The sequence below is a fragment of the Tinamus guttatus genome, unplaced genomic scaffold (assembly GCF_059628265.1).
Source record: "Tinamus guttatus ecotype Peru unplaced genomic scaffold, ASM5962826v1 Tinamus_guttatus_pri_ptg001089l, whole genome shotgun sequence".
Classification (NCBI taxonomy): Eukaryota; Metazoa; Chordata; class Aves; order Tinamiformes; family Tinamidae; genus Tinamus; species Tinamus guttatus.
In genome coordinates, this window is record NW_028289623.1 from 245,762 (window position 1) to 267,737 (window position 21,976).

Here is a 21,976-nt window from a genome sequence, read left to right on the forward strand (position 1 = left end):
TGCTGAATGCAGGGTCTGCTGTCACTAGTGGGAGCATTGGCTGCCCTTGTGAGCAGCAAGACCATTTTCTTAGCAGAATCTCATGTGCCCCTCTTCTTTGCAGATGCCGCAGATGAAGGGTACAGTCATCTCGGAGAACACAAGAGCTGTTTCACTGACCCATTCAGGATCAGTGATGGTCTTTCCAAAGTGAGTGATGCTCCGCAGAGAGTCCTGCGCTATCGTGCCTATTCTGCATATTCCACTCTCGGAAAGGATGGCCTTCAGAGGGGCTCTGACGTGTGTCTTTCTTTGTTCCCATAGTCAGCATATGCTGCAAAGGAAATGTGGAGTCCTTCCATCAGAACACTGTCCTTTTGCTGTTTGCAGGCAGGAGCTGGAGACTTTTCCCAGCCAGCCGCTGGTGAGACCTCCACCTGGGAGACCTCCCACTGGGAGAGGTCCAGTTCTTCCACATCGAAGGCTGAGAGCTCTCACCGTGGAAGAAGAAAAGCCTGCTTTGGAAGAGGAGAAGGAAAAGGCTGTTGAGAAAGGTAATGGAGCAGTTGAATCCTGGTGGGAGGCTGTGCCTTCTCCTTCTCTCCTCCTTGGTGCTGGCTGTTGAAGCCAAGGTTCCAATGGGATGTGTGAGATGTCATGAGGCACTACATGTGCTGCCTGTCAGCCCTGATGGCAAATGTCAAGTGACTCCTGAGGAACGAAGAGCTCAGGCCAGCCCAGCACTCCTACACACAGTTTCTCCCTCTGAGTTAAGCTTTTCCCACCAGACTCCATGCACCAGTCAAACTGCTCTTCCATTTGAGGAGGTCAGGAGGAAGAAAGACAGAGTTCAGGATAATTTCCGGGAATCATCCATTCTGCTCCAGGCAGAATGGTAATGGGAAGAGTGCCCTATCTCCTGACCTATCCCATGGAACCCAAGTAAGCTGCTCAGGATGGTCAGGAGGGTGGTAATGGGCACCAAGACTTCACTGGATTTCCAAAACAAGCTGCTCTGCCCTTTCCATATGAGTTTCTTCTACAGATTCCCTAAGCACTGCCTTTGGGTTGACTGTGTCACCAGAGGCAACACAGGCCTCTGAGACCTGTAGAGGGATCCCAAGATCTGTTCCTCTCTTGTGGAGAAGTTATTGCCCCAAAGAGACTCTCTTAGGACAGCAATAGATCCCCACAAGTCAGCCTTTTCATAACATGGCCATGATAGAGCAGGAGCAAAGCCCCATGTCAAGAAATGACGTTGCAGAGAGAAAAAGCAAAAAGTTGAATAGGAGTCAATGTGAAGGACAGGTCACAAATTACCTAGGAGGCCTGGATATAAAGATGTCCTATTGAGGCCTCACAGTTCCATCCCAGCAGGGAGCAGATCTCCATGTCATTCCTGTCCCAATGCTTACTGTAGTTCAGTTCTGAAGTGTTTTTTTTTTTTTTTTTTTTTTTTCCCTCCTGCTTGCAGAAAAGCTTCCAGCCAGGAGCTACCTCTTACGGGAGCCCCAAGCACCCCTCAAAACGGTGCCTCAAAATGATGTGAATGTGGGAGAAGCAAAGGAGGAGAAAGAGGAGGAGAAGAACCATCCTGGAAGGTGAGTGTCTTGGGGCAATGGACATGGAGAAGTGTCCATAGGGCTGACGGCCTAAGGCCGTTTTGTGAAGTTGAGGAAAACTCTGTGTTCTTGCAAGGCCTCTGAAGGTGGAGAGGTGTGTGTTGGGCTTACCCCACCATGAGAGCTCTTCCCATGAGGCCAGTGAGTCTGTAGTGAGGCAGGATTAAACACAGAGGAGCTCTTTCTTTGCCTTAGCAGCAGCTAAAGCACTTTGCAGGACAGGGTCTAATGCTGTGTCTTGGAGTGTTTCCTTGTAGGTGACCCTGATCTCTCACATGCTGCATGGAGAGGAAGCCTCAAAGTGGGCACTTGGAGCTTTCCTCTGGGCATGTGCTGTACCCCTGGGTGTTTTGGAGAGGGGGGATTGTTTTCTCCATTGGTGTCACTGCATCCAGGCAAGCCTGGAGCTTCTCCTGCAGAGATGCCTTCTGCTGCAGAAGCAGGTGCCCAGCATGTGAGCAAGAGCTGGAGATCCAGCTCTCCTTGTGCTCCTGTGACTCCTTGTGTTGTGTCTTTGCAGTGTTCTCCCACCTATCCCAAGGGATGGAAGGCAAGTGGTACCACAAGGTGGGAGGAGACCATCAGCCGCAACCGGTCCACCAGCTGCAAGGACAGGGAATGAAGTCCCTCAGGAGGTAGAAGAGGTAGGTGCTCCTGATGTATGAAGTGCTTCTTGTGCCAGCCTGAATTATGCAAAAGCATCAGCATATGGGCAGCAACTGTACAAGAAACCTCCAATGTGTTCCTTTGAACCCTCACTTCCTGGGCCAGGGCTTTGCTTTTAAATAGACCCACTGTGCTCTGCTTTTTAAATGCATCTGCGTTTTCCATGCACACCTCAAAAGTTCCTCTTGGGGCCTGTTTCTGGTGGAAATGTCACTGCTGCTTCTTCCTGGGCTGGAGACAGAGATTTTCTGTTCAGCTCTGTGATTATTTAGATGACTGGTCAGAACACAAAAGGGAGGTTCAGTCTTGCTAGGATTCACTGAGGGGCACAATGGTGCTGACAGGCTGTGTCAAGGGTGCGGTCAGAGGAGAATGTGGGGAATGGTGTTCACTGCATGGAATAACAGACCTGCTGTCCCTGTCCTTCTCCTCCCTCCCTAGCAGGAGTGCTTTGTCCATTCCCTGTGTTTTGGGGGATGCCTTCACCTGTGCTCTCTTGCAGGGGCTTGTCTATTAGGCAAGAACTGGTCTCCTGCCCAGTGAGGCTCTTGATCCTTGCCCTCGCCGAAAGCCTGGCAGTGTTACTACCCATTCCCCTGTGTTCCCCTGCAGCTCCTCTTCTGTCAAATGAGGGGCTGCTGTACAGAACAGCAAAGACTGTTTCAGAGCTTCTGAAAGTCAGTGGCTTGTATGAAGGGTGGAAGTCTTGGCTGCCTGTGAGCAACAAGACCATTTTCTTGGCAGCATCTCACATGTGTCCCTCTCCTTTTCAGCTGTCAGCGAAGAAAGACTCAGTGCTGTCAGGCACTCAAAGAGCTGGCTCTGTCATCAACCTTCCAAAGTGAGTATGTTTGTTTGCTGGCTGATCGTGTGTGCATCCTCTTTGTATGTTTTGGGTTGTGTTGCATTGCCAGGGCTTGTGAAGACACTCTGGAAGTGATTTTTGAGTAACTCTTTCCAGTGGTTGGAAACCAGTGAACTCCAGGCTTTTCTAGCTCTGTTCAGGCTCTGCAGAGCTCTGTGCAGGGGCTTCTGGAGAGCTCTGTGCGGGCTCCCAGCTTGTGGAGGGTTTGTTCCCTTAGCAACCTGGAGGCTGGAGGCCGTTCTTTTCAGGTGCAGCAATGCATGTGTAGGAGCAACAGCCAGGGGTGTGCAGGGCAAGACTGGGATTTGAAATGGTGGTGGCAAGTGGGAGGAAAGGAAAGGCCAGTCTCTTCTGTGTGGAGAGCAGCTGGGAGCTGATCTCCAGAGGTAGCCTGGGTCATATGGCTGGGAAAGCTTCAAAAAAACTTTCTTCTAGGGTAGGGACTGGAAGCCCTGGAGCAGCCTGGGGAGGAAGTTTATGTGCTGGAGCTCTGTGCTGGGTCACTGCACTTCCCAGGACAGTCCTGTAGGATCGGGGCTATCTGCACATTCTGCTCTCGGAAAGGATGGCCTTTAGAGGGGCTCTGACGTGTGTCTCTGCCCCCATAGTTAGCAAATGCTGCAAAGGAAATGTGGAGTCCTTGCTTCAGAACACTGTCCTTTTGCTGTTTGCAGGCTGGGGCTGGAAACTTCTTCCCACCAACCACCGGTGAGACCTCCACCTGGGAGACCTCCCACTGGGAAAGGTCCAGTTCTTCCACATCGACGGCTGAGAGGTGCCACCGTGGGTGAAGGAAAGCCTCTTTTGGAAGAGGAGAAGAGAAAGACTGTTGAGAAAGGTAATGGAGCAGTTGAATCCTGGTGGGGGATTGTGCCTTCTCTTTCTCTCCTCCTTAGTGTCATGCGTTGGAGCCAAGGCTCCAGTGCCATGTGTCAGATGCCATCAGGCACTAGATGTGCTCTAGGCACACAGGCAACACAGGACAGTGAGACCTGTAGAGGGATCCCAGCATGCGTTCCCTGCTTGTGGAGAAGTTATTGCCCCAAAGAGGCTCTCTTAAGATACTAACACATCACTGCAAGCCTCCCTTTTCATGGTGTGGACATGATAGAGCAGGAGCAAAGCCCCATGTCAAGAAATGATGTTGCAAAGAGAAAAAGCAAGAGTTGTGCAGGAGCCAATGTGAAGACAGGTCACAGACTGCCTAGGAGACCTGGCTTTAAAGGTCTGCAATTGATGTTTCGCAGTTCCATCCCAGCATGAAGTAGATCTGCACACTACTCCTGTCCCAGTGGTGACTGTGATTCTGCTCTGAAGTGTTTTCCTGTCTCCTACTTGCAGAAGAGCTTCCTGCCAGGCATTGCCTCTTACGTGAGCCCCATCCATCTCTCCAAGTAGCATCAGGGAAAGTGGGAGAAGGAAAGGAGGAGAAAGCAGAGGGGACAAAGCCTCCTGGGAGGTGAGTAGCTTGGGGAAGTGGATGTAGGGGACTGTTTCTAAGGCTGGGGCCCTTAAGTCCTTCTATGAGGCTGAGGAAAGTTCTTGCAAGGCCTCTGAAGGAGGAGAGTGTGTGTGTGTCCAGGGCTTGCCCCTTGCCCACCAAGGGAGCTCTTCCCATGAGGCCAGTGAGTCTGTAGTGAGGCAGGATTAAACCCAGAGGAGCTCTTTCTTTGCCTTAGCAGCAGCTAAAGCACTTTGTAGAACAGGGTCTAATGGTGTGTCTTGGAGTGTTTCCTTGTAGGTGACCCTGTTCTCTCCATGCTGCATGGAGAGGAAGCCTCAAAGTGGGCACTTGGAGCTTTCCTCTGGGCATGTGGTGTACCCCTGGGTGTTTTGGAAAGGGGGGATTGTTTTCTCCATTGATGTCACTGCATCCAGGCAAGCCTGGAGCTTCTCCTGCAGAGCTGCCTTCTGCTGCAGAAGCAGGTGCCCAGCATGTGAGCAAGGGCTGGAGATCCAGCTCTCCCTGTGCTCCTGCGACTCCTTGTTTTGTGTATTTGCAGTGTGCTCCCACGTATACCAAGGGTCTGCACACAGGCTGCAGCACAACGTGGGATGAGAACTTCCTTTGCAACCCAACCACGAGCTGCAGGGCCATGGAATGAAGTCCCCCAGGAGGTAGAAGAGGTAGGTGCTCCTGATGTGAGGTGCTTCTTGTGCCAGCCTGAATTATGAAAAAGCATGAGCCGATGGGCAGTAGCTGTACAAGGCCCCTCCAGTGCGTTCATTTGAGCTCACACTGCCTCTGCCATGAGCTTGCTTTCAAAGACATGGCTTGTGGTCTGCTTTCACAATGCATCTGTAGCTTCTGCATGCTGAGAGCAGCTGAGTGGACTTGGAAGTGGGGCACAGACCTGATGGATGTTTTCTTACAGGTCCAGAAGAAAGTACCAGTTCTTCCGGCAGTGTCTGTACACTACTTGGGAAGAGACAAGGGTGTGTCCGTGACGTACTCCTTGTCCGGCCTAAAGAAGGAGGCCTGAGCAAAAGGGGACTGAATGGAAAGGGTACGTATGTGCCAGCTCCAGGAAAAGCCTGGGACCGCTGAGTAGCAGAGGTCCTACAGAAGGTCAGACCTGCCAATCCCAGAGGCACTGGGTTGGACAGAGCACTCTGAGGGTTCTCACAACATGGGATCAATCTGGGTTCCACTTGTACATTAAGCACCTCTCTCTAGGCCCAAACAAATGCCAAGCGCTCTTTTGGAGGGTGCACATGGGACCAGGGAGGAGAAGCTGGGGGAGGACAGAAGCAGAGGGGTCTCTGTCAGAGTGAGAGATGCCAGTGCTCCTGCGGCCTCATTTCACTATGAAAAGTCACGCTGGCCTTGGTTGAGACTTCCCTTCTGCTCAAGTGGTAGCTCTTGACTGCTCAGCACAGGCTGCAGCTTTGGGACCTACAAGTCCTGAACAGCTGAGCACAAAGGGTCCCCTCGGGGCTTGCCTGCACCTTTTCCAACTGCTCCCTGAAGGTGGTGCCCGGAGCCAGGACCACCCCCAGTCTGGCCCCCAGCAGGCTCAGCCCCAGGCTGATGTGCTACAAGGGGGTCTTGTTTGGACACAGGGGCCTGTGTGAAATGATAGCGAGCGGCGAGATGCCATCAGAAGCACATCCAAGCATACAAGTCCTAAGCTAGTGTGCAGTATTTCTCTGCCTTTGCCTCTGTGCATCACGCGGCCTCTTTCTTTCTCCACTCTGAGCGCTGGCAAGATGAGCAAGAAGAACAAACAGTGACTGTCCATGATGCCTGGACACAGGAAGCTTTATTCTCTTGAATTAAAACATATCCCCCAACTGGTGTGGACCCTTTCTCAGTGGAGTTGGAGGGGAATAACCCCACTGAGTTAGTTAGTCCAAAGGGCCAGAAGAGAAAACTCACAAGCTGGAGAGTTAGGGTCAGGAGGGTACATGGCAACAAATTCTAGCTGAGTGCGGATGCGTCACCTCTGTGGTGATAAAGGTGACCTGGCAGTCTGTCTGGACCTGCCAAGCCTCTGCCAGGGCACCAATGATGGCAGCGCTGCTGCCAAAGAGCCCGCGCAGCTGCCAAAGAGCCTCTGCTCCACGGGAGCCCCCAAGCCACTCCTCAGTCCTGCTAACGCCTCCTTTTCCCTTGCAGACCAACATCCCCTTCACGGTGGCTGCTGCCAGGAAGCGCTGGGCCCCAGGACTCCGGCCCTACAAGACTTGATGGATTTTTCTCTATTCAATGTTACAGTAGTATTTTGTGGTTGTTGATAGTGTTGTTGATATTCTTGTTTTACTGTTATTGATATTCATTTTGTTATTGTTATTCTTGTTATTGTTATTCTTTGTTGTTGTTGTTTAAATAAATATTCCTGTATCATTGCTTAAGTGTTACGTCTTGTTTCCAAGTGAGCTCAGGCACAAAAATCATCCCCACTGCAGGTTTGTGTGTGTGTAGCCCCAAGATTTCAGACCCTAGGGACAAGAGAGGGCCAGCAAAAAGCCCATCTAGGACTTGCCTTCACACGTGGCCCTGGGGGTGCCACAGTCCCTTTCCTATCTTCTTCTTTCACTTCTTCTTTTTTTTTTCTCTTTTTTTTATCCTTTTATTTTCCTTCTTTTTTATTCCCTTCTGTTCTTTATCTTCTTTTTCTTCTTTGTTTATTCTTTCTGCTTCTTTTTTTTCCTGTTTCTGTTTCATTTCTTTCTCTTTTTCTTTTTTGTTTCTATTTCTTTTTCTCTTTTTCTTTTCCTGTGTCTATTTCTGTTTGTGCTTCATTGTTATCTCTGTTTCTCTTTTTCTTTTCCTTTTTCCTTTTTTGTATTTTCCCCTTCATTTTCTTATTTTTCCTTTCACTGTTTAGTTTCTTTTTCCCCCCTTCCTTTTCCTTTCCTTTTCCTTTTATTTATTCTTATTCTTTTTTTCTCCTTCTTTATTTTTCCTTTACTTCCTCCAAAGTGTATCTGTGGGAGAAAATTGTGGCAGAGAAAAAGAGTGTGGGACATCACTGAGCCAAAGCGCATTCCCAAACGGGCAGCAGGGACCGCAGCTCTGCTCAACACCCAGGCGCTCCCCTTCTAAACACCTGCACTCAAGCAGTGCCGAGAGAGGACAAGTTCATCCTCAGGAGAGCAGGCATTGCTCTTTGGAAAGGAAGGGAGCCTCCAAGGCCAGGCCTGCAAAGGAACAATGGTTCTTTCCCAGCAGTGTGTATCCATTCCAGTGCCAGGCTGTGGGATTTCTTGCTCCCTTACACAGTTGGGAGTGAGTGGATGGTGCTGGGCAAAACGGGACAAGCGAGGAGGAAGACGAGGAGGTTGTTGGCAGATGAGCTGGAAGGCAGCACTGCCAGGCCCAGCGGGAGTCGCGCGGCACGCGGGGAGCAGCTGAGTGCGCCCAACAGCCTGGCTCATTGCAGCCAATGACCACCTGCAGGAACCAGCCCTCACACACACGCTCGCCCCAGTCCTGCTTCACTGTTTTAGCCCTCTCTTCAGCTTCCCCCAAAGAAGATGCCCTGCTTTTGCTGCATCTCGGCATGGCTCCTGCTTCGGGAGACAGACCAAGAGGGCATCCTCAGTTCCTGAAGGAAGCACAAGTGTCCTGAGCAGGGCATGATGTTCACTCCTTCCAGCAGCATGGAACACAGGGATACACTGGGCCTTGGATGCAAAGCACCAGCAGCACCTGACCTGCAGCAGCACTAAGGCAGGGGAAAGGAGGAGAGCAGCTTTGGCCCACAATGTCCTCTCTTGGGGCACCCCAAGCACAAGAAAAGAGTCATCTTCCTGATGTTCCACTGCTGCAAGGAGCAAGGGCCTCCCTTGGCCCCTTTGTCATGTTCAGCAAGCCAGGAGGGCTGCAGCTTCCCAAGCAAGGCCACTGCAGCCCTGCACGGACCACAACGGGCACCGCGCTCGCACCCGGCACCAAGCAGGCCTGACGCCCAGTGCCAGCAGGCTCCTGCCGGCCTCTTGGTGCAGCTTGCTGAGCACACCTCTGTGCTCACACACCTCCCGCTCAGCAAGCATTTGCACCTGGCTCCTCACACCATCTGCCACAAGGAAAAGAGCCCATGCTGAGCCATTCCTCTGGCCATTCCTTCCAAAGGGGGCCCATGCCTTTGCAGCAACTGCCAGCTGCACCTGCGCACCCCCAAAGCAAGTGCAGCTCTCGGGCTCTCCACACAAGACCAGCCGCCGCACACACTGACCTCACAACCACCAAAAGCCTCAACAAGCCCACAGACCTCCCATCTGCTAAGCAGCAAGCTGCTCACACACAGCTCATGCACACTGACCACACATGATTAAGCACCTCTGCTCTGAGGTAAAAGAGTGTGCTGAGACCTTTGTCAGTAATGCCCGGGAGAGCATGAAGGAGGCCTTGGACCAAAAACGTCATGCCAAGACAAGAGCCTTACAAAACAGCTCAGCAGAAAGCACTGTGGAGAGGGTGCAGCAGCCAGGAGAGCAGCGTGAGCGGCCTCTGCCTGCAGCAGCTTCAGCAGAGAACTGTGCAAGGCGGGTGGCAAAAGAGCCCAGCCGCAGACATGGGAGCAATGCAAGGCAGGACCATGGAAGGCAAGAAGGAAGGACAACTCCTCTGGGAGAATCCAGGGGGCGTCACAAAAGAACACAGCTCCCGTCTATCATCCTTCTGGGAATGGCCAGGATTTCAGAGGGTGAAGTACAAGTTGGAGAAGCAGCAGAGGAACATTCAGCTCATCTGCTCCCATTCCTCTGACAAAGCTGCATGTAAGATGTGCAGAGCACACGGGAAGGCAGGCAGGAGCCCCTTGTTTCCCCCTTAACACACGCATCCATTCCTTGTTCTCCAGAGCTGGAAAGCCAACTTCAAGCAAGAGCAGGAAGTACATGAGACCCCATCCCCTCCACGGCTCAGCAGGATTCCAGGCAGCTGCTCTGTCCATTAGCTCTGAAATTCCCTTCTCAGAGACAGACCATGAAGAGAGCCCTGCATGCAAGGCTGGGGACAGAAAAGCCAGAGCAAGGGGAGTGCTCAGAGAGGGCAGTATCTTGGGGGCAGCCAGAATAAAGACATTACTCAAAAGGGCCCTTGCGCCCGACTTTCGAGGCAGAGGAGCCGCAGCTTCTCTGCAAGCAGCCTGCGTGGGGCAAGGGCTTCCCAGCACCTTTCCTGCCGGTGGGGGCACTGCGCACGCCTGGGCTCTGCAGGTGTCATACGCACAGACAAGGGGGCTCCCAGCACTTGCCCTCACAGCCACGCTGCTGAGCTCACTGTCCAGCCCTCTGCTCGCACCTCCCTGCAGGGAACACTGCTCTGCTTCACACTTCCCCTCCAGCATTCCCAGGGCAGCAGACAAATGCCTGCCGACAATTCCCCGTGCCACCAGCCCTGTGGCTGCTTGGGAGCCACCCAGAGCCCTCCGCGCACCTCTGGCGCCAGCAACTTCCCAGCAGCTGCGCTCTGCCTCGCAGGGGCACTGCGGCATGCCAGCAAGAAAGCTTGGCCAGCAGCAAGATGCTTCTCTGGGCTCCAGCACTTTGGCAGCAGGGATTGCGCTGCTTGCTTTTGGAGGGTTTTCCTCTGCGTGAGGGAAACACCCAACAGGACCGGGCCCATCTGCTGCTCCATCTGTCCTTGGTTTTCCTGTCCTTACACAAGGACTGGGAATGCACCTCCATTAGCAAGTGAGCATTGTAGTCCAGTGCTGGGCAGAGTTGCAGCAGCTGCAGGTCCCTGCTGCTGCTGCTGAGGGCACATTTATGCCTGCTCTGCCCTCTGCAGCGCTAGGAAGCCGTGGCAGGGGCAGCAGTGCAGGAGCCGCACCAAGGCTGCTCTCAGCCACAGCACATGGCGCCTGCAAGGTGCGCGGCAGGACAAGAGAAGGAGCCCGGCAGCACCAGGGGCTCCCAGGCCACCACCAACTCACAAGGGCTCTGCTGAGGACATGCACACCTGGCCCCGGGGCACAACTGCCCTTCGCACTCATTGTACTGCCAAGGAACATGTCTCCACCATGGAAAACCAAACTTTCTTGAGTCCATCCAGCTGTAAGGGCAGGAGGGGAGCAGGGAAGAAAGATCAAGGTGTTCAAGGCTGCTTGCAGGGGTGGAAGCAGAGCCCCAAGTGGAGCCCGGCCTCTGGGCAGGCAGCCGCCAGCAGCACCATGGGGCTGCGTGAGGAGCCCTCCTTGGCACCCAGCAAGCCCAAGGCCACGCACTGCTCTCTGCCACCAGGCTCAGCAGTGCCAGGGGAGTCCAGCACACGCAGACCCTTCCTCACGGCGGCCCCCCCGGCCCCTGCCGCTGCCCTCCTCCCCCCACGGAGCAGTGGAACATCCCAGAGGGGCGGTTATCGCCACGGGAACACGGATGCTTCCCAGGGCTGCGCATCACAGTGGCCCCAGTGCTGGCCACGCAGCAGCAAGGCCAGGTGAGCAGCAGGGCCGCGCAGCACCAGGGGCCACCCGTGGTGCCCACAAGATGCAGGGGAGCTGCGGGGCTCCAGGGCAGCCTGCGCGATGCCTCCCAGGGGAGGCCCCAAAGCCACCCCGCGACACTTGGCGCTCATACCTCTGACATTGCCCTTTTCTCTCCTCCACTTGGCACTGGGCTCCTCGCACGCCAAAGGGGCTGCCAGGGGCAAGGAGGCTGCTGCGGGCAGGCCCAGCGCTGCCTGCTCTGTGCCCCACCGTTCCCACGCACAGAGATGCCAAGAGGCTCCTGGGACAGAGATCCCTGCTCTCAGGGATGCAAATACCATTGACTCCTTTTCTCTTGCAGTTGCTCAAGAGTGAAAAAAAATGGACAACTGTGGAGTTGAGGACATGGAGTGGGAGAGCTCGGGGCAGGTACAGTGCGTGCAGGCAGAGGCTGTGCGGGGACGGCTGGCGCTTGGCTCTGCGAGAGCAGCGGTAGGGCTGGTGGCAGAGGTGCCAGGGAGCTCTGGCAGGCCTGGGTGCTGGGACAGAGCTGTGCCAGGGCCAGGAGCGGCCAAGGCCTTGGGGGCTGCTGCCTGAGCCTGGCGCCCTGGCTCTGTGCACCGCCTGCCCCGCGCACGCAGGGGACATGAGGCCCCGCACACAGAGCCAGCGCTGCTACCATGACCGTCCCCACAAGCTCCCTGCTCTCTTCCAGACTCTCGGCATTCAAGGCATTGTTAGCTTGGACAAAGAGGAGCCTATGGAGTGGGAGAGCTCCAGCTGCGCCCTACAGGTATTGCCGCTGCTTGTGGCCGCCTGAGGAGAGCTGGAGCTGGGCCTGGCCCCTTCCTGGTTTCCTGTTTTCCAATGCAGGAAGAGAGGTCCTGGGGCCAGAGTACTTTGGATGTGAGACCTGTCCTGCATACACCTCCCTTTCTCTTGCAGGCTGCTGTCATGAATGGGGGACCTGCAGAGAACGGGCCAGAGCCCATGGAATGGCTGAGCTATGCCAGCAGCCAGGTAGAGCCCCTGCAGCCCCTGCACGTGCTTGTCTTTCCTCTGCCCCACGCATCGTCCCCACCAAGCTCTCCTGCACTCTTCCAGGCTGGGGGCACCAATGGCCTGGTCGGCTGCAGCACGGAGGAGCCCATGGAGTGGGAGAGCTCCGGCTGCAGCCCCCAGGTATGGCCCCTGCTGCCGGCTGCACGGGCAGAGCTGGGGCTGTGCCCGGCCCCTTGGCGCTGCTCCGCGCTGCCTTTGGGGAGCAGCCGCGCGGGAACCTGGCCCAGGTGTGCGGGCGCTCTGGCGGGCCGCGGCGCCGGGGCAGAGCTGCACAGGGCGCAGGAGCGCCCAAGGCCTGGGCACCTGCTGCCTCAGCCCCTCTGCCGGCCTCTGGGCTGCGCTGGCCACGCCAAGCCTCTGCCAGGGCACCAATGACGGCAGCGCTGCTGCCAAAGAGCCCGCGCAGCCGTCAAAGAGCCTCTGCTCCACGGGAGCCCCCGAGCCGCTCCTCGGCCCTGCTGATGCCTCCTTTTCCCTTGCAGGCCAACGTCCCCTTCACCCTGGCTGCTGCCAGGAAGCGCTGGGCATGAGGACTCTGGCCCTACACTATTTTGTGGATTTTTTTCTCTGTATTGTCACAGTAGTTCTTAGTTGTTGATATTGTTGATATTGTTTTTGATACTGTTGTTGTTACTCTTATCGTTGTCATTATTGTTATTGTTGTTGTTATTGTTGTTATTCTTTTTTGTTGTTGTTGTTTAAATATATATTCCTGTATCATTGTTCATATGTTGCTTTTTTATCCAAGCGAGCTCAGCCCAAAAGGCATCCCCACCGCACATCTCTGTGTGGAGCCCTGTGTGCACCAGGCTCAGGGGAGCGACAGCAAAAATTGCCTTCCGGCACTTCCATTCACACGTGTCCCACGTGATGCGCAAAGGGGAAGAAGCCCCAGCCCCACCGCGGGGCAGCTCTCAACTCTCCGGGTGCCGCACACAATGTGTCCCCGCAGTGCCCAAGACACAGGCAAAGGGAAGCTGTCTTGCCCCAGGGACACGGCGCCTGGAGATGTACGGCCAATCTCCGTGAGCCCCTGGGGGACACAGGGACCTGCAGGGATGGAACATGCTCAGGGACCACGACACGGGGGGCAGTGTCCCTGGAGGCAGCTGGTGCAGAAATGGGCTGCTGCCAGGAAGGTCCCTGTGCTGGGGACCACGATGGAGGCTGCTCTGTCCCTCTGCCGTCTGCAGGGCCATCTGCCAGCTGCCAATGGCGGCAACTCAGTGCCATGGGAGAAGAGGCCTTACGGCCTGACAAAACCCCACCGCTGCCCTTCCAACATCACTGCCACCCTGGGTGCCCGCAGAGCCCTCCGGAGTCACACGGTCACACAGGGGTTGACTTTGGAAGGGACCTCTTGACATCATCAGTCCAACCCCGCCCTGCACAAGCAGGGACCCCTGCAGCGTGTTGCACAGGATCACACCCAGGAGGGTTTGGAAGATCTCCAAAGAAGGAGCCTGCACAACCTCGCTGGACACCCGCTTCCAGTGCTCCGTCACCCTAACTGTCAAAAAGCTCTTCCTCATATGCACGTTGAAACTGTGTTGCAATTTGTACCCATTGAAACTGTGTTGCAATTTGCATCCTTTAGCCCTTGGGCTGTTGCTGGGTGCCACCAAGAAGAGTTTGACCCTGTCCTTTTTACATCCTCCCTTCAGGTGTTTGTACCTGTTGATATGTTCCCCTCTCACTCTTGTCTTCCCCAGGATAAACAGGCCCAGCTTGCTTACTCTTTCCTCATAAGACAGATGCTCCAGGTCCTTCATCATCTTTGTGGCACTAAGCTGGTCACTCTCTGCAAGTTCCACATCGCTCTTGTCCTGGGCAGCCCACAATATTTCTGCACACAAGAGTCCAGGTGTGGCCTGAGCAGAGCTGAGGAGAGGGGCATGATCACCCCCTTCACCTGCTGCCAACACTCCTCCTCATGCAGGCCAGCATCCCTCTGGCCATCCTTGACACAAGGGCACATTGCTGCCTCCTGCTTGACCTGTTGTCAAGCAGACCTCCCAAACCCCTCTCCACAGAGCTGCTTTCCAGCAGCTCCACCCCTAATCTCTACTGGAGTCTCAAGGTTATTCTTCCCCCAGTGCAGGACCCTGCACTTGCCTTTCTTCAGTCTCAGGAGGTTCCTCTCTGCCCAACTCTCCTGCCTCGGCAGGTCCCTCTCCATGGCAGCGCAGCCCTCTGGAGTGTCGGCCACTTCGCCCAGCTTTGTCTCATGTGCAAACTTGCTGAGGGGGCACTCTGTCACCTCCTGCAAGGCACTGAGCAAATAGGTGAATAGCACCGGACCCAGCACTGACCCCTTGGGGGACACCACTAGCCACAGGCCTCCAACTAGACTCAGCACCCATTAGCACAACCCTCTGAGCTCTGCAATCCACACAGTTCTCCAGCCACACACTGTCCACTCGTCTGAAGCACACTTGCTGATCTTCCCGAGGCGGTTTAGGGGCAACCATGGGAATGAGCAGCTTCCTTTAAAGCCCTGCTTTTCCATGCCTCTATTCCTGCCTGCTCAGATATCAGCAGCTCCTCCAGCACTGGGGAGATCTCCTACTCCGTCCACCTTGCCTTTACCTGAGGGCTGGCACCTCAGCTCCTTTAGCAAGCTCAGCTCAGATTTAAACATGCATGCTGAGACCTTTGTCAGTGATGAACTGGGAATCCTGCAGAAGGATTTGGAACAGCAACATCCACTCTTCCAAGGCAAGAGCCTTACAAAACAGGTCAGCAGAAAGCACTGTGCAGAGGGTGCTAGTGCAGCAGCCAGGAGAGCAGCCTGGCCAGCCTCTGACTGCAGCAGCTTCAGCAGAGAACTGTGCAAGGCTGGTGGCAAAAGAGCCCATCCCCAGGGAGGGGAGCAATGCAAGGCAGGACCATGAAAGGCCAGCAGGAAGGACAACTCCTCTGGGAGAATCCAAGCTGAGTAAGTCAAGAACAAAGCTCCCACCTATCATCCTGCCAGGAGCATCCAGACTTCCAGAGCATGGAGAGAAGTTGAAGAAGCAGCAGGGGAACATTCAGCTCACCTGTTCCTATCCACGTGACAAAGCTCTGAGCAAGATGCGCAGAGCACACCTAAAGGCGTGCAGGAGCCCCTCCATTCACCCCAACCACCCACAACCAGACCTTGTACTGCAGTGTTGAAAAATTCACTCTGAATGGAGGCCATGGAGCAGGTGAGATCCCCTCCAAGGGTCAGCAGGATTCCAGGCAGCCTGTCCCTTCAAGCAGCTGCAAAGCACCTTCCCAGAGAGGGGACTGTCCAAGACAGCCCTGGTGGCCCAGGCGTGAGGCAGACGAGTCGCAGCTTCTCTGCAAGCAGCCTGCGTGGGGCAAGGGCTTCCCAGTGCCTTTCCTGCTGGCGGGGACACTGCGCACGCCTGGGCTCTGCAGCTGTCATGCGCGCAGGCAAGGGGGATCCCAGCACTTGTCCTCACAGCCACGGGGCTGAGCTCGCTGCCCAGCCCTCTGCTCGCGCCTCCCTCCAGGGAACACTGCTCTGTTCACACTTCCCCTCCAGCATTCCCAGGGCAGCAGACAAATGCCTGCCGGCAATTCCCCGCGCCACCAGCCCTGCGGCTGCTTGGGAGCCACCCAGAGCCCTCCGCGCACCTCTGGCGCCAGCCCCTTCCCAGCAGCTGCGCTCTGCCTCGCAGGGGCGCTGCGGCATGCCAGCAAGCAAGCTTGGCCAGCAGCAAGGTGCTCCTCTGGGCTCCAGCACTTTGGTGGCTGGGGTTGCGCTTCTTGCTTTTGGGGGGATTTGCTCTGTGCGAGGTAAACACCTGACAGCACCAGGGAGATCTCCTGCTCCATCTGCCCTTGGCTTTCCTGTCCTTACACAAGAGCCAGAAATTCACCTCCGTTAGCAAGTGACCATTTCAGCCCAGTGCTGGGCAGAGCTGCAGCAGCTGCAGGTCCCTGCTGCAGCAGCTGCAGCTGCTTCTGCTCCACGGGAGCCCCCGAGCCGCTCCTCGGCCCTGCTCACGCCTCCTTTTCCCTTGCAGACCAACATCCCCTTCACGCTGCCTGCTGCCAGGAAGTGCTGGGCCTGAGGACTCCAGCCATAAACTTTTATTTGGATTTTTCTGAAGAGTCTTTTATAGCATTATTTGTTCTTGTTCATATTGTTGATATTATTGCTGTTACTTTTATTGATATTGTTTTTATGGTTGTGAGTGTTTATTATATTTCTATTTTTATTGTTATTGTTTAAATATATATTCCTGTATCATTGCTTGTGTTGCGTCTGTTTTCCAAGCGAGCTCAGGCACAAAAATCATCCCCACTTCAGGTCTCTGTGTGTGTAGCCCCACGATTCCAGACCCTAGGGACAAGAGAGGGCCAGCAAAAAGTCCATTTAGGACTTCCCTTCACACGTGGCCCTGAGGGTGCCACAGTCCCTTTCCCATCTTCTTCTTCTACTTCTTCTTTTTCTTTTTTCTATTTCTTATCCTTGTATTTTCCTTCTCCTTTGTTATTCCTTTGTGTTCTTTCTCTTCTTTCTCTTCTTTGCTTATTATTTCTGCTATTTTTTTCCTGTTTCTGTTTCATTTCTATTTTTTTGTTTCTGTTACTTTTTCTTTCTCTTTCTTTTCCTGTGTCTGTTTCTGTTTGTGCTTCGTTGTTATCTCTGTTTCTCTCTCCAGAGCTCCTCTCACAGGGCAGCTGAGGCACATGCAGACACTGCAAGCACTTGATGTCAATCAGTACAGGCACCAGACTCAGTGACACCAAAATAGGCCTGCAGGAACAGGTGGGCTGCCTGGGGTGTCCAGCACAACTCTATGACTCTAGCAGATACAGCAGGGCACCTATAGGAAAACCAGGACCTTTTGGAGCAATTTCCTGACAATGCCCAAACAAATGGATGCCGCCACTGCCTTAGGCCAAGTCCTCCTTATCTACAGTCAAGCGTCTTCAGAAATGGGAGAGGCATATCACCCCAAGGTCTCTGCTCTAGTCGCTGCACCCTTAACACCTTCTATCACTCCCTCTCCAGAAACTCTTCACACCCCTAGAGGATATGAAGAGGAAATGGGCTAAGGGTGAGCTCAGGCTGCCAAATCGCAGACTGCCCACATCCAGGGACTTCTTCACTAACTTGATGTTATGATGTTATGATGAAGCAGTCCTGTCCCACATGCTGATCACGGAGGGATGCCACTAATAGCCAGCTGCCGCTTGGCAGCACTGCACTGCTGATCACTGTTTTCATTGAGCCTGATGCTGCATCCACCTACCTTATGGTCCTCTGATCCTCTGCAGATCAGTTCACAATTTGACTAGAAGGGGACTATGAGAAACCTTTTCAATGCCCTTGCTAAAGTGAGAGTTCACAGAATCCCCTGTTTTGTCCTTTTGCACACAGGCTTTCCTCTTGAGGCGGGAGGCAACCAGGTTGCTCTGGGAAGGGCTAACCTTACTCTTGTATCAGGTTGGTGGGTGGTTTCACCAGGAAAATCTCCTCGCTCCTGTCCCAGTGCTGCTCAGCTACAAAAATTATTATTAGTTTTTCCTTAAACTCTCTTGAAATTCCCTTTGCTGCTGCTTGTCCCTGTTGTCTCTTGTCCTTTCCTGCCCTTGGCCCCAGTCAGACTTTCACCAAGGACAGTCACACCTCCACCTCTAAGCGCAGCCTTGCTGGGGTCTCCAGGCACCGCGCTGGCAGGCCTGCTCCATGGTAGGAGAGGGATCTGCAGACAGTGGGGCTGCCTTGGGGACCCTCAGCAACAGGCAGCAGAGCAGGGGCACATTGCAGGCACCTGGCGGTGACAAGAAGGCAAGAGCGTTCCTCCTCTGGAGGAGCTCGAGAGGAGCTGCCTGCACCGGACTGGAAAGAGCTTGGCCCAGCTCCGAGAAGGAGCTTTACCAAGGAGGGAGCGGAACCTGAGAGAGAGCCAGGGCGAGCAAGAGGAGGGACGTGACAACCATTTCTCACTGACGCTGGCAGGATCACTCAATGTCAAACCCAAGGAGGTGAGTGCAAGGGAGTGCTGGGCCATGGGGGAGCGCTCCAGGTGCTGCGGCCAGCAGCAGTGCCGAGCCGTGCGGGACAGCCGGCTTGTCAAAGCACTGGCGGAGCCCCACGAGGCCTTTCCTCCCTTCACAAACCTCCCTCTCTCCTTCTAGCTCCTCGCCAGAAACTCCTTCTATGACCTCTGGAAACCAGAGATCACGCGAGTGGAGCTCCTCAAAGGCACAAGCTGCAAGTGGGAGGTGCTGGAGCGGCTCTATGCTCATGCCCCCACATGGGAGACGACGAGAGGCAAGAGAGGCCTGGGAACACTGCAGGAGGAGACAGCAGAGGACACTGATGAGGAGGAGGAGGCTGAGGAAGAACTTGTGCAAGGGGAGGAGGTGGAGGAAATTAACTCCTTGACCTGGGTCAGAGCCAGCCTCTGCAGCCCGGCTGTGGACAAGGAGATGGAGCATGAGAAGGTGCCCTGCTCACCCCATGTCAGCACCACAGAGGCTGTGAGCGAGGCACCTGGCACCGTGGAGAGCCCCTCTGTGGAGCCAGCAGTGCCCAGAGGCGGCGAGCCAGGAGCACCTGCTTTGGCCAGCAGCTTTCTGCACGCAGAGGACAGCGTGTCTGTCCCACCAACAGCAAGTGCAGGAGCAGAACCAGAGGCCTCCCCTGCCTCCAGCGATTCTCCAGATGCAGGGGAAAATGCTCCTTCAGTCCCATCAGTTCCTTCAGAAACTGCACAGGGGGCCTCTCCCTTGGCTGAAACCCCTTGGGATGAGACGAGCAGCAGCCCATCTCCCAAGGAAATGACAGCAGCAGCTTCTCCCCCGGCTGCAGGCCCTGCTCCCCAGGTGAGCAAGCAGCACTTCCCCTGTCCTCACCATCCCTGGGAGCTGCGTGGGAGCTGTGCGGGGGGGGGTGCCCAGAGTTGCCCCATCTCATCAGAGCCCCCTGCCCATGGCATCCCACTGTCACCCCCAGGCGTTTGCCCTCTGCCATGTCTCCATGGGGAGATGGCGGCTCCTCTCTGTTTCCAAGTGCCAAAGGCACAAGGATGAAGTCTGCTCCAGCCCACGTCACATTCAGCCCTGGGGTCTGGATGCTGAGCAAGGAGGGAAGGGGCAGCCCCAGCAGCAGCCCCCTCCACACCAGGGCACGAAACCCCTTGTGCCACGGACACCCCTGGCTGCCTCCGTTCCTCCTGCCCAGCCCTCCAACTACGGCCCCACAAGGAGCCCTGTCCCATTGCCGTGCCAGCCGCAGGTCCCTTGCCTTGGGACGTGCAGCCATGGGCAGCCTCCTCTGATCCAAACTCTTTGCCATTGTGCAGCCTGGGGCACTGGGACCCTCAGCAGGGCCAATTGATGGCTGATGGGTGCGTGTTCTTGCTCTGCCCATGCAGGTGGCCTTGGAGCCTCAAGAGGAGGAGGAGAAGCCCTCCTCCTGCAGCCCCACACCCGATGTTGAGCCAGGTACGTACCCAAGTGGAGAGCCCTGCTGGGGACAGTGGGCCTGTCCTGGCACAGGGGGTGGCACCGAGGCCGGCAGCAGGAAGCGCTTGGGAGTTGCTGTGCCGAGGACAGAACCCCTCGGGAAGCCCTTGGTGGCAGGGACAGGCACGTGCAGCCCTGCACCCGTGCAACCCGTTGCCCACAGCTCTCCTTCCCACCGCAGGCACCACCACCCTCCCGGACATCGCGGCTCCCCGACAATGGCGCTCACAGCTCAGGACGGCGCTTCGGGCTCTGTGCAGAGCGTTCTGCTGCCGCTGCATCACAGGGCAGCGAGAGGAGTGGCAAGTGGACGCACATGCCAGACAGGTCCCCTGAGATGGGGGCTGGAGCTGAGCCAAGAGACAGCACCCATGTGCCCAGAGAAACCAAACTCGCCAACATCGCCAGCAGCCATCGCCTGCTTCAAATAAACCCCTTTGGTAGCTTTTTCTCCCCGTGTCAATTGGTGTCAGAAAATCTCCAGGGAGACAAATGCAGTTGTGGGGCCATAAGGCCATGGGGTGACTCCTAACTCCGCACTGGTCTTGGTGGCTGGGGTGGGCAGTAGCAGACCCAGCGAAACGGGGCTCCTTATCACTGATACTGCTGGCACACATCTGCTCTTGACTGGTTCTCAGAGTGACCCCAGGGCTCTTGCAATAGCAGCAGATTAGGTGAAATACCACCTGGGGTGTGTACCTCAGAGGCAGAAATTTTCAGCATTTCTACTGGGAATCTTGAGAAAAATAGATTCACAGTCACCTTGTGCAGAATGAGGACAGCTCGTCTGCCTGTTAGCCTTGATTCTGGTGTCATATGCCCACATCTCTTTGAACTTCATGATGATCACCCTAAATAAGTTCCCCCAGAAAGAAGCCAAGCCTTCCTAAGAGCAGACCAGTCCAGTTTCAAACTCTCCCATCTCCAACTTCTCTCCCTTTCTCAGGGCACTTGAGGGAGGTCTCCAAGCTCCACTTCTAGCCAAGAACATGCAGGGTTCTTTTTAGGTACCCATATACACTTTCCAAACAGTATTTTTCATACTCTCAGTCTTGTAACAGGTGACAGGAAAATATTGCAATTAAAATTAGAACTTGGAGAGGCCTCGGGGTCTCTGAGGGAGCTGCCTGGGCCTGGCAGCTCTTGCAGAAACCTCAGGAGACTGGAGACCATCAGAGCTGCAGAGGGAGGCTGAGCAGAGAGGACGAGGGCATCTGCATTGGCACCAGCTGTCCAGGACTCCATGACTGCATCCCACACCAGTTCTTCTCAGTTCCACCTGAGCGATTACCTCTCTAATCCACGTACTCCAAGACACATATCTGTATGTATTGCACAGGCCACTTGGGATATCTGGATGCAGATCCTGGCAAGAGCTGAGGAAGCTTCAGGCCTGAACCTCAGCGTCCAGCAGGCACAGCCTCCAAGCTCCCTTTTGTTGGGGGGACATTCCTTCTGTCTCCTGCTAAAGCATTTGTACCTGTTCTCCAAGGAGAACTTGCTTGGATAGAGAGTCACAGACCTCTAATGTCTTTCAGTCCTACCTAGACCATAAAAGCAGGTGGACCCATGAAGGACAGAGACCCAGTTCAGACCCTGTAGGAAAATCTCACAAGATCCCTCCTGTTGGACAGGGAGGGGAATTACCACAGACAAAGAGCTTGGCAATCACAGATTATTAATGGTGCTGCTCTTGTTACACCATGCTCACTCAGGCACTGGATTCATTTAGCAGCCTAAAAGATCTTGCTGGACTCCCTGGTCCAATGGTAGCTGGCTGCAAATCTCTGCTCCTTGTCCACGTTTGACAGAGAAGATCATGCTCACAGCGGCACAAATTCCTATTGCTAAGTGCTCCATCTCCCTCCTCTTGATTAAGGAGATGCCTTTCTCCAGGGCTGCAAAGCTCCGCAGGTGTCAGCTCCTCCACGGGGCACCCTTAGCAAACCCTCTCGTCCCCGCCGCTGCTGCTGGCCCCTCACTGCTCTGGCAGCAGCGACCTCAGCGCCAGCACCCGCCGTGAGCCTCCTGCTGGCCCAGCAGCTCCTCGGGCAGGGGGACCTCGCTCGCGCACAGCCCAGCGTGGGCTGCTGTCGCCGCGGGCTGCAGGGACACCAGGTTCCTCAGCAGAGCCGCCCCGGCCAGGAAGGGGCTGCTGACGTCACAACCAGCTGCGCGGCCTGGCCTATCAGGGGCTGCGGCAGCAGTGACGTCACCAGCCGATGCCCACGCGTCAGCACAGAGCCCGCCCTGCAGAGAGCAGGGGCCTCCCGGCAGCGTCCCCGCAATGGCCTCCGTGTCCCTGCCCGCTGCTGAGACACCCCTGGCCTCACAGGCAGCGCCTGCTGCTGCCCCGGCAGCTCCGCGCACACAAGGGATCTCCCCACGTGTCTGCACCAGACCTCGCTGCCGGCCGCGCTGCTGCTGGG